Here is a 12,100-nt window from a genome sequence, read left to right as displayed (position 1 = left end):
TTTAGCGTTGGTTTTTGGCGTTGGGTTTTCGCGTTGTGGTCAGAAGATGCTAACGCGTTGGTGTTTGTCCTTTGTTTTTGGCATTGGGGTTTGGCGCTGAGGTTTGGCGTTGGGTCATAAGACTCAAATGCGTTTGGGTTTGGCGTTGAGATCAGAAGAAGAAAACGCGTTGTGGTTTGGCATTGGGGTTTGTCGTTGGGGTCAGAAGACGCAAACGCATTGGTGTTTGATGTTGGGGCCAGAAGACGCAAACGCGTTGGGGTTTGGAATTGGGGTTTGGCGTTGGGGTTTGGCGTTGGGGTTTGGCGCTGGGGTTTGGCGTTGGGATCAGAAGACGAAAACAAGTTGCGGATTGGCTTTGTGTTTTGGCTTTGGGGTTTCGCGTTGGGTAAGAATACACAAACGCTTTGGGGTTTGGCATTGGGGTTTGGCGTTGGGGTCAGAAGACGCAAACGCAATGTGGTTTGGCGTTGGGGTTTGGCGTTGGGATCAGAAGACGCAAACGCGGTCGGTTTTGGCCTTGCGGTTTGGCGTTGGGCTTTGGCGCTGGGGTTTGGCGTTGGGATCAGAAGACAAAAACGCGTTGCGGATTGGCTTTGCGTTTTGGCATTGGGGTTTGGCGTTGGGGTCAGAAGATTGAAAGGTGTTGGTGTTTGGCATGGGGGTTTGGCGTTGGGGTCAGTAGACGCAAACGCATTGGGGTTTGGCGTTAGGGTTTGGCGTTGGGGTCAGAAGATGCAAACACGTTGGGGTTTGGCGTTGGGGCCAGAAGACGAAAACGCATTGGGGTTTAGCGTTGCGTTTTGGCGTTGGGGTTTGGCGTTGTGGTCAGAAGATGCTAACGCGTTGCTGTTTGGCTTTGAGGTTTGGCATTGGGGTTTGGCGCTGGGGTTTGGTGTTGGGGTCAGAAGATGCAAAAGCGTTCGGGTTTTGCATTGGGGTCAGAAGACACAAACGCGTTGGGGTTTGTCGTTGGGGTTTGGCGTTAGAGTTAGAAGACGGAAACGTGTTGGGGTTTGGCGTTGGGGTCAGAAGACGCAAACGCATTGAAGTTTGGCGTTGGGGTTTGGCGCTGTGGTCAGAAGACGCAAACGCGTTGGGGTTTTGCGTTAGGGTCAGAAGACGCAAACGCCTTCGGTTTTGGCCTTGCGGTTTGGCGTTGGGCTTTAACGCTGGGGTTTGGCGTTGGGATCAGAAGACAAAAACACGTTGCGGATTGGCTTTGCGTTTTGGCATTGTGGTTTGGCGTTGAGGTCAGAAGATTGAAAGGCGTTGGTGTTTGGCGTTGGAGTTTGGCGTCGGGGTCAGAAGACGCAAACGCGTTGGGGTTTGGCGTTGGGGTTTGACGTTGGGGTCAGAAGACGCAAACGCGTTGGGGTTTGGCGTTGGGGTCGGAAGACGCAAACGCGTTCTTTTTTGGCCTTGCGGTTTGGCGTTGGGCTTTGGCGCTGGGGTTTGGCATTGGGATCAGAAGACAAAAACACGTTGCGGATTGGCTTTGCGTTTTGGCATTGGGGTTTTGGCGTTGTGGTTTGGCGTTGTGGTCAGAAGATGCTAACGCGTTGCTGTTTGGCTTTCAGGTTTGGCATTGGGGTTTGGCGCTGTGGTTTGGCGTTGGGGTCAGAAGATGCAAACGCGTTCGGTTTTGGCGTTGGGGTGAGAAGACGCAAACGTGTTCGGTTTTGGCCTTGCGGTTTGCCGTTGGGCTTTAGCGCAGGGGATCGGCGTTGGGATCAGAAGAGAAAAACACGTTGCAGATTGGCTTTGCGTTTTGGCATTGTGGTTTGGCGTTGAGGTCAGAAGATTGAAAGGCGTTGGGGTTTGGCGTTGGTGTCAGAAGACACAAACGCGTTGGCGTTTGGCTTTGGTGTTTGGCGTTGGGGTCAGAAGACGCAAATGTTTTTGGGTTTGGCGTTGGGTCTGGAGACGCAAATGCATTCGTGTTTGGCGTTGGGTTTTGGCATTGGGGTTTGGCGCTGGGGTTTGGCTTTGGGGTCAAAAGACTCAAAATCGTTGGGGTTTGTCGTTGGGGTCAGAAGACGCAAACGCTTTCGGTATTGGCGTTGGGATTTGGCATTGTGGTCAGAATACGCAAACGCATTGTGGTTTGGCGTTGGGGTTTGGCGTTGGGGGCAGAAAACTCAAATGTGTTGGGGTTTGGCGTTGGGGTTTGGCGCTGGGGTTTGTTGCTGGGTTTTCGCATTGGGGTTTAGCGATGGGGTTTGGTGTTGGGGTCAGAAGACGCAAACGCATTGGTGTTTGGGGTTGGGGTCAGAAGATGCAAACGCATTGGAGTTTGGCGTTGTGGTTTGTCGATGGGGTCAAGAGACGCAAACGCGTTGTGGTTTGGCGTTAGGGTTTGAATTTCGGGTTTGGCGTTTGGGTCAGTATACGCAAATGCGTTGGGGTTTGGCATTGGGGTTTAGCATTGGGTTCAGAAGATGCAAATGCATTTGGTTTTAGCGTTGGGGTTTGGCGTTGGGGTCAGAAGACACTAACGCGTTGGTGTTTGCCGTTGGGGTTTTGCGTTGGCATTTGGCTTGGGGTTTGACATTGGGGTCTGAATACGCAAATGACTGGGGGTCTGGTCTTGGGGTTTGACGTTGGGGTCAGAAGACGCAAACGCGTTGGGGTTTCACCTTGGGGTTTGGCGTTGGGTTCAGAAGACGCAAACGCGTTGGGGTTTTGCGTTGGAGTCAGAAGACACAAACGCATTGTGCTTTGGCGTTGGGGTTTGGCGTTGGGGTCAGAAGACGCAAACGCGTTGGGGTTTGGCGTTGGGGTTTGGCGTTGGGGGCAGAAGACCCAAATGTGTTGGGGTTTGGCGTTGGGGTTTGGTGTTGTGGTCAGAAGACGCAAACGCGTTGGGGTTTAGCGTTGGGGTTTGGCGTTGGGTTTTGGTGCTGGGGTTTGTTGCTGGGTTTTCGCGTTGGGGTTTAGCGATGGGGTTTGGTGTTGGGGTCAGAAGACGCAAACGCATTGGTGTTTGGGGTTGGGGTCAGAAGATGCAAACGCATTGGAGTTTGGCGTTGTGGTTTGTCGATGGGGTCAAGAGACGCAAACGCGTTGTGGTTTGGCGTTAGGGTTTGACTTTGAGGTTTGGCGTTTGGGTCAGTATACGCAAATGCGTTGGGGTTTGGCATTGGGGTTTAGTATTGGGTTCAGAAGATGCAAATGCATTTGGTTTTAGCGTTGGGGTTTGGCGTTGGGGTCAGAAGACACTAACGCGTTGGTGTTTGCCGTTGGGGTTTTGCGTTGGCATTTGGCTTGGGGTTTGACATTGGGGTCAGAATACGCAAATGACTGGGGGTCTGGTCTTGGGGTTTGACGTTGGGGTCAGAAGACGCAAACGCGTTGGGGTTTCACCTTGGGGTTTGGCGTTGGGTTCAGAAGACGCAAACGCGTTGGGGTTTTGCGTTGGGGTCAGAAGACACAAACGCATTGTGCTTTGGCGTTGGGGTTTGGCGTTGGGGTCAGAAGACGCAAACGCGTTGGGGTTTGGCGTTGGGGTTTGGCGTTGGGGGCAGAAGACCCAAATGTGTTGGGGTTTGGCGTTGGGGTTTGGTGTTGTGGTCAGAAGACGCAAACGCGTTGGGGTTTAGCGTTGGGGTTTGGCGTTGGGTTTTGGTGCTGGGGTTTGTTGCTGGGTTTTCGCGTTGGGGTTTAGCGATGGGGTTTGGTGTTGGGGTCAGAAGACGCAAAAGCAATGGGGTTTGGGGTTGGGGTCAGAAGATGCAAACACATTGGAGTTTGGTGTTGTGGTTTGTCGATGGGGTCAGAAGACGCAAACGCGTTGTGGTTTGGCGTTAGGGTTTAACTTTGGGGTTTGCCGTTGGGGTCAGAATACGCAAATGCCTTGGGTTTTGGCGTTGTGGTTTGGGGTTGGGGTCAGAATACGCAAACGCGTTGGGGTTTGTCGTTGGGGTTTGGCGTTGGGTCAGAAGACACAAACGCGTTGTGGTTTGGCATTGGGGTTTGGCGTTAACGTCAGAAGACGCAAACGCGTTGGTGTTTTGCGTTGGGGTCAGAAGACGCAAACGCGTTGGGTTTTGGTGTTGGTGTTTTGCGTTGGGGTCAGAAGACGCAAACGCGTTGGGTTTTGGTGTTGGGGTTTGGCGTTGGGGTCAGAAGACGCAAACACGTTGGGTTTTGGCGTTGGGTTCAGAAGACGCAAACGCGTTGGATTTTGGCATTGGGGTTTGGCGTTGGGGTTTGGCATTGGGGTCATAAGACGCAAACGCGTAAGGGGTTAGGTCTTGGGGCTTGGCGTTGGGGTCAGAAGACGCAAACACATTGTGCTTTGGCGTTGGGGATTGGCGTTGTATTCAGAAGACGCAAATGCATTGAGGTTTGACGTTGGGGTTTGGTGTTGTGGTTTGGCGCAGGGGTTTGTCGTTGGGGTCAGAAGACTCAAACTCGCTGGGGTTTGGCGTTGGGGTCAGAAGAAGCAAACACGTTCGATTTTGGCCTTGCGGTTTGGCGTTGGGCTTTAACGCTGGGGTTTGGCGTTGGGATCAGAAGACAAAAACACGTTGCGGATTGGCTTTGCGTTTTGGCATTGTGGTTTGGCGTTGAGGTCAGAAGATTGAAAGGCGTTGGTGTTTGGCGTTGGAGTTTGGCGTTGGGGTCAGAAGACGCAAACGCGTTGGGGTTTGGCGTTGGGGTTTGACGTTGGGGTCAGAAGACGCAAACGCGTTGGAGTTTGGCGTTGGGGTCAGAAGACGCAAACGCGTTGGGGTTTGGTGTTGGGGTTTGACGTTGGGGTCAGAAGACGCAAACGCGTTGGGGTTTGGCGTTGGGATCAGAAGACAAAAACACGTTGCGGATTGGCTTTGCGTTTTGGCATTGGGGTTTTGGCGTTGGGGTTTGGCGTTGTGGTCAGAAGATGCTAACGCGTTGCTGTTTGGCTTTCAGGTTTGGCATTGGGGTTTGGAGCTGGGGTTTGGCGTTGGGGTCAGAAGATGCAAACGCGTTCGGGTTTGGCGTTGGGGTCAGAAGACGCAAACGTGTTCGGTTTTGGCCTTGCGGTTTTCCGTTGGGCTTTAGCGCAGGGGATTGGCGTTGGGATCAGAAGACAAAAACACGTTGCTGATTGGCTTTGCGTTTTGGCATTGGGGTTTGGCGTTGAGGTCAGAAGATTGAAAGGCGTTGGGGTTTGGCGTTGGTGTCAGAAGACGCAAATGTTTTTGGGTTTGGCGTTGGGTCTGGAGACGCAAATGCATTCGTGTTTGGCGTTGGGTTTTGGCATTGGGGTTTGGCGCTGGGGTTTGGCTTTGGGGTCAAAAGACTCAAAATCGTTGGGGTTTGTCGTTGGGGTCAGAAGACGCAAACGCTTTCGGTATTGGCGTTGGGATTTGGCATTGTGGTCAGAATACGCAAACGCATTGTGGTTTGGCGTTGGGGTTTGGCGTTGGGGGCAGAAAACCCAAATGTGTTGAGGTTTGGCGTTGGGGTTTGGTGTTGTGGTCAGAAGACGCAAACGCAATGGGGTTTGGGGTTGGGGTCAGAAGATGCAAACGCATTGGAGTTTGGCGTTGTGGTTTGTCGATGGGGTCAGGAGACGCAAACGCGTTGTGGTTTGGCGTTAGGGTTTGACTTTGGGGTTTGGCGTTTGGGTCAGTATACGCAAATGCGTTGGGGTTTGGCATTGTGGTTTGGCGTTGTGGTCAGAATACGCAAATGCTTTGGGTTTTGGCATTGGGGTTTAGCATTGGGTTCAGAAGATGCAAATGCATTTGGTTTTGGCGTTGGGGTTTGGCGTTGGGGTCAGAAGACACTAACGCGTTGGTATTTGTCGTTGGGGTTTTGCGTTGGCATTTGGCTTGGGGTTTGACATTGGGGTCAGAATACGCAAACGAGTGGGGGTCTGGTCTTGGGGTTTGACGTTGGGGTCAGAAGACGCAAACGCGTTGGGGTTTGGCGTTGGGGTTTGGCGTTGGGGGCAGAAGACCCAAATGTGTTGGGGTTTGGCGTTGGGGTTTGGTGTTGTGGTCAGAAGACGCAAACGCGTTGGGGTTTAGCGTTGGGGTTTGGCGTTGGGTTTTGGTGCTGGGGTTTGTTGCTGGGTTTTCGCGTTGGGGTTTAGCGATGGGGTTTGGTGTTGGGGTCAGAAGACGCAAAAGCAATGGGGTTTGGGGTTGGGGTCAGAAGATGCAAATCGTTGGGGTTTGGCGTTGGTGTCGGAAGAAGAAAACGCGTTGTGGTTTGGCGTTGGGGTCAGAAGACGCAAACGCGTTCGGTTTTGGCCTTGCGGTTTGGCGTTGGGCTTTGGCTCTGGGGTTTGGCGTTGGGATCAGAAGACAAAAACACGTTGCGGATTGGCTTTGTGTTTTGGCGTTGGGGTTTGGCGTTTGGGTCAGAAGATTGAAAGGCGTTGGTGTTTGGCGTTGGGGTTTGGCGTTGGGGTCAGAAGACGCAAACGCGTTGGGGTTTGGCGTTAGGGTTTGACGTTGGGGTCAGAATATGCAAACGTGTTGGGGTTTGGCGTTGGGGTCAGAAGACGCGAACGCATTGTGGTTTGGCGTTGGGGTCAGAAGACGCAAACGCGTTCGGTTTTGGCCTTGCGGTTTGGCGTTGGGCTTTGGCGCTGGGGTTTGGCGTTGGGATCAGAAGACAAAAACACGTTGCGGATTGGCTTTGTGTTTTGGCGTTGGGGTTTGGCGTTTGGGTCAGAAGATTGAAAGGCGTTGGTGTTTGGCGTTGGGGTTTGGCGTTGGGGTCAGAAGACGCAAACGCGTTGGGGTTTGGCGTTAGGGTTTGGCGTTGGGGTCAGAAGATGCAAACACGTTGGGTTTTGGCGTTGGGGCCAGAAGACGAAAACGCATTGGGGTTTAGCGTTGGGTTTTGGCGTTGCGGTTTGGCGTTGTGGTCAGAAAATGCTAACGCGTTGCCGTTTGGCTTTGAGGTTTGGCATTGGGGTTTAGCGCTGGGGTTTGGCGTTGGAGTCAGAAGATGCAAACGCGTGGGGGTTTGGCATTGGGGTTTGGCGTTGGGGTTTGGCATCGGGGTCAGAAGACGCAAACGCGTTGGGGTTTCGTCTTGGGGTTTGGCGTTGGGGTCAGAAGACGCAAACGCGTTGCGGTTTAGCGTTGGGGTTTGGCGTTCTGGTTTCGCGCTGGGGTTTATCGTTGGGGTCAGAAGACTCAAACTCGTTGGGGTTTGGAATTGGGGTCAGAAGTCGCAAACGCGTTGGGGTTTGGCGTTAGGGTTTGACGTTGGGGTCAGAATATGCAAACGTGTTGGGTTTTGGCGTTGGGGTCAGAAGACGCAAACGCGTTGGGGTTTGGCATTGGGGTTTGGCGTTAACGTCAGAAGACACAAACGCGTTGGGGTTTGGCGTTGGGGTTTGGCGCTGGGGTCAGAAGACGCAAACGCATTAAGGTTTGGCGTTCCCGTCAGAAGACGCAAACGCGTTGGTGTTTGGTGTTGGGGTCAGAAGACGCAAACGCGTTGGGTTTTGGTGTTGGGGTTTGGCGTTGGGGTCAGAAGACGCAAACACGTTGGGTTTTGGCGTTGGGTTCAGAAGACGCAAATGCGTTGGGTTTTGTCATTGGGGTTTGGCGTTGGGGTTTGGCATTGGGGTCGTAAGACGCAAACGCGTAAGGGGTTAGGTCTTGGGGCTTGGCGTTGGGGTCAGAAGACGCAAACACATTGTGCTTTGGCGTTGGGGATTGGCGTTGTATTCAGAAGACGCAAATGCATTGAGGTTTAACGTTGGGGTTTGGTGTTGTGGTTTGGCGCAGGGGTTTGTCGTTGGGGTCAGAAGACTCAAACTCGCTGGGGTTTGGCGTTGGGGTCAGAAGACGCAAATGCGTTGGTGTTTGGCATTGGGGTTTGGCGTTGTGGTCGGAAGACACAAACGCGTTGAGGTTTGGCGTTGGGGTTTGGCATTGGGGTCAGAAAACACAAACGCATTAGGGTTTGGCGTTGGGGTCAGAAGACGTAAACGCGTTGGGTTTCGCGTTGGGGTTTGGCACTGGGGTTTGGCGTTGGGATCAGAAGACGAAAACACGTTGCGGATTGGCTTTGTGTTTTGGCATTGGGGTTTGGCGTGTGTGTCAGAAGAATGAAAGGCCTTGGTGTGTGGCGTTGGGGTTTGGCGTTGGGTCAGAACACACAAACGCTTTGGGTTTTGGTGTTGGGGTTTGGCGTTGTGGTCAGAAGACACAAACGCGTTGGGGTTTGGCGTTGGGGTTTGGCGTTGTGGTCAGAAGACGCAAACGCGTTCGGTTTTGGCCTTGCGGTTTGGCGTTGGGCTTTGGCGCTGGGGTTTGGCGTTGGGATCAGAAGACAAAAACACGTTGCGGATTGGCTTTGTGTTTTGGCGTTGGGGTTTGGCGTTTGGGTCAGAAGATTGAAAGGCGTTGGTGTTTGGCGTTGGGGTTTGGCGTTGGGGTCAGAAGACGCAAACGCGTTGGGGTTTGGCGTTAGGGTTTGACGTTGGGGTCAGAATATGCAAACGTGTTGGGGTTTGGCGTTGGGGTCAGAAGACGTGAATGCATTGTGGTTTGGCGTTGGGGTCAGAAGATGCAAACGCGTTCGGTTTTGGCCTTGCCGTTTGGCGTTGGGCTTTGGCGCTGGGGTTTGGCGTTGGGATCAGAAGACAAAAAAACGTTGCGGATTGGCTTTGCGTTTTGGCGTTGGGGTTTGGCGTTTGGGTCAGAAGATTGAAAGGCGTTGGTGTTTGGCGTTGGGGTTTGGCGTTGGGGTCAGAAGACGCAAACGCTTTGGGGTTTGGCGTTAGGGTTTGGCGTTGGGGTCAGAAGATGCAAACACGTTGGGTTTTGGCGTTGGGGCCAGAAGACGAAAACGCATTGGGGTTTAGCGTTGGGTTTTGGCGTTGCGGTTTGGCGTTGTGGTCAGAAGATGCTAACGCGTGGAGGTTTGGCATTGGGGTTTGGCGTTGGGGTTTGGCATCGGGGTCAGAAGACGCAAACACGTTGGGGTTTCGTCTTGGGGTTTGGCGTTGGGGTCAGAAGACGCAAACGCATTGGGTTTTGGTGTTGGGGTTTGGCGTTGGGGTCAGAAGATGCAAACGCGTTTTGGTTTGGCATTGGGGTTTGGCGTTGGGCTTTCGTGCTGGGGTTTGGTGTTGGGGTTTGGCGTTGGTGTCAGAAGACGCAAACGCGTTAGGGTTTGGTGTTGGGGTTTGGTGTTGGGGTTTGGCGTTGGGGTCAGAAGACGGAAACACATTGTGGTTTGGCGTTGGGGTTTGGCGTTGGGGTTTCGCGCTGAGGTTTGACGTCGGGGTCAGAATACGCGAAAACTATGGGGTTTGGCTTTGGGGTTGGCGTTGGGTCAGAAGACGCAAAAGCATTGGGGTTTGGCGTTGGGATTTGGCGTTTGTGTTTGGCGTTGGGGTCAGAAGTCTCAAATGCGTTGCGGTTTGGTGTTGTGATTTGGCATTGGGGTTTGGCTTTGGTGTCAGAAGACGCAAAGGCGTTGGGCTTTGGCGTTGAGGTTTGGTTTTGGGGTCAGAAGTCGCAAACGCATTGTGGTTTGGCTTTGGGGTCAGAATACGCAAAGGCATTCGGCTTTGGTGTTGGGGTCAGAAGACGCCAACGCGTTGGGGTTTGGCGTTGCGGTTTGGCATTGGGGTCAGAAGACGCAAACGCTTTGGGATTTAGCGTATGGGTTTAGTGTTGGTTTCAGAGGATGCAAACGCTTTGGGGTTTGGCATTGTTGTTTGGCGTTGGGGTTTTGCGTTGGGAATTGGCGTTGGGGTTAGAAGACGCAAACGCATTGGGGTTTGGCGTTGGGGTTTGGCGTTGGGGTCAGAAGACACAAACGCATTGGGGTTTGGCGTTGGGGCTTGGCGTTGGGTTCAGAAGACGCAAACGCGTTGGGGTTTGGCGTTGGGGTTTGGCGTTGGTTTCAGAAGAAGCAAACGCGTTGGTGTTTGGCGTTGGGGTCAGAAGATGCAAAAGCGTTGTGGTTTGACGTTGAGGTCAGAAGACCCAACGTGTTGGGGTTTGGCATTGGGGTTTGGCGTTGGGGTCAGAAGACGCAATCGCGTTGGGGTTTGGCGTTGGAACAGAAGAAGCAAACGCATTGTGGTTTGGCGTTGGAGTCAGAAGAAGCAAAGGCGTTCAGTTTTGGTGTTGGGGTCAGAAGACGCCAGCGCGTTGGGGTTTGGCGTTGTGGTTTGGCATTGGGGTCAGAAGACGCAAACGCTTTGGGATTTAGCGTATGTGTTTAGTGTTGGTTTCAGACGATGCAAACGCGTTGGGGTTTGGCGTTGTTGTTTGGTGTTGGAGTCAGAAGACGCAAACGCGTTGGCGTTTGGCATTGGGGTTTGGCGTTGGCATTTGGCATTTGGTTTTGGCGTTGGGGTCAGAAGACGCAGAAGCGTTGGGTTTTGGCGTTGGGGTTTGGAGTTAGGGTCTGAATACGCAAAGAATTTTGGGTTTGGCTTTGGGGTTGGCGTTGGGGTCAGAAGACGCAAACGCATTGAAGTTTGGCGTTGGGGTTTGGCGTTGTGGTCAGAAGACGCAAACGCGTTGGGGTTTTGCGTTGGGGTCAGAAGACACAAACGGGTTCGGTTTTGGCCTTGCGGTTTGGCGTTGGGCTTTAGCGCTGGGGTTTGGCGTTGGGATCAGAAGACAAAAACACGGTGCGGATTGGCTTTGCGTTTTGGCATTGGGGTTCGGCGTTGAGGTCAGAAGATTGAAAGGTGTTGGTGTTTGGTGTTGGGGTTTGGCGTTGGGGTCAGAAGACGCAAACGCGTTGGGGTTTTGCGTTGGGGTCAGAAGACGCAAACGCGTTCGGTTTTGGCCTTGCGGTTTGGCGTTGGGCTTTGGCGCTGGGGTTTGGCTTTGGGATCAGAAGACAAAAACGCGTTGCGGATTGGCTTTGCGTTTTGGCATTGGGGTTTTGGCGTTGGGGTTTGGCGTTGTGGTCAGAAGATGCTAACGCGTTGCTGTTTGGCTTTCAGGTTTGGCATTGGGGTTTGGCACTGGGGTTTGGCGTTGGGGTCAAAAGATGCAAACGCGTTCGGGTTTTGCATTGGGGTCAGAAGACACAAACGCGTTGGGGTTTGGCGTTGGGGTTTTGCGTTGGGGTCAGAAGACGCAAACGTGTTCGGTTTTGGCCTTGCGGTTTGGCGTTGGGCTTTAGAGCAGGGGATTGGCGTTGGGATCAGAAGACTCAAACTCGTTGGGGTTTGGCGTTGGGGTCAGAAGACGCAAACGCGTTGGGTTTTGGTTTTGGGGTTTGGCGTTGGGGTCAGAAGACGCAAACGCGTTGGGGTTTGGCATTGTGGTATGGCGTTAGCGTCAGAAGACACAAACGCGTTGGGGTTTGGCGTTGGGGTTTGGCGCTGGGGTCAGAAGACGCAAACGCGTTGGGGTTTGGCGTTGCGGTCAGAAGACGCAAACGCGTTGGATTTTGACCTTGTGGTTTGGCGTTGGGCTTTGGTGCTGGGGTTTGGCGTTGGGATCATAAGACGAAAACACATTGCGGATTGGCTTTGTATTTTGGCGTTGGGGTTTGGCATGTGGGTCAGAAGATTGAAAGGCGTTGGTGTTTGGCTTTGGTCTTTGGCGTTGGGTCAGAATACACAAACGCTTTGGGGTTTGGCGTTGGGGTTTGGCGTTGGGGTCAGAAGGTGCAAACGCATTGTGGTTTGGCGTTGGGGTTTGGCGTTGGGGTCAGAATACTCAAACGCGTTGGGGTTTGGCTTTGGGGTTTGCCGTTGGGGTCAGAAGATGCGAACGCGTTGGCGTTTGGCGTTGGGGGCAGAAGACACAAACGCGTTGGGGTTTGGCGTTGGGCTTTAGCGTTGCGGTCAGAAGAGGCAAACGCGTTGGGGTTTGGCGTTGGGGTTTGGTGTTGGGGTTTGGCGTTGGGGTCAGAAGACTCAAAAGCGTTGGGGTTTGGCGTTGGGGTCAGAAGACGCAAACGCGTTAGGGTTTGGCGTTGGGATTTGGCATTGTGGTCAGAATACGCAAACACATTGTGGTTTGGCGTTGGGGTTTGGCGTTGGGGGCAGAAAACCCAAATGTGTTGGGGTTTGGCGTTGGGGTTTGGCGTTGGGCTTTAGCGTTGGGGTTTGGCGTTGGGGTTTGGCGCTGGGGTTTGTTGCTGGGTTTTCGCATTGGGG

Source organism: Leptosomus discolor, unplaced genomic scaffold (assembly GCF_034619465.1).
Source record: "Leptosomus discolor isolate bLepDis1 unplaced genomic scaffold, bLepDis1.hap2 HAP2_SCAFFOLD_41, whole genome shotgun sequence".
Classification (NCBI taxonomy): domain Eukaryota; kingdom Metazoa; phylum Chordata; class Aves; order Leptosomiformes; family Leptosomidae; genus Leptosomus; species Leptosomus discolor.
Note: the sequence above shows the minus strand (reverse complement) of the source record.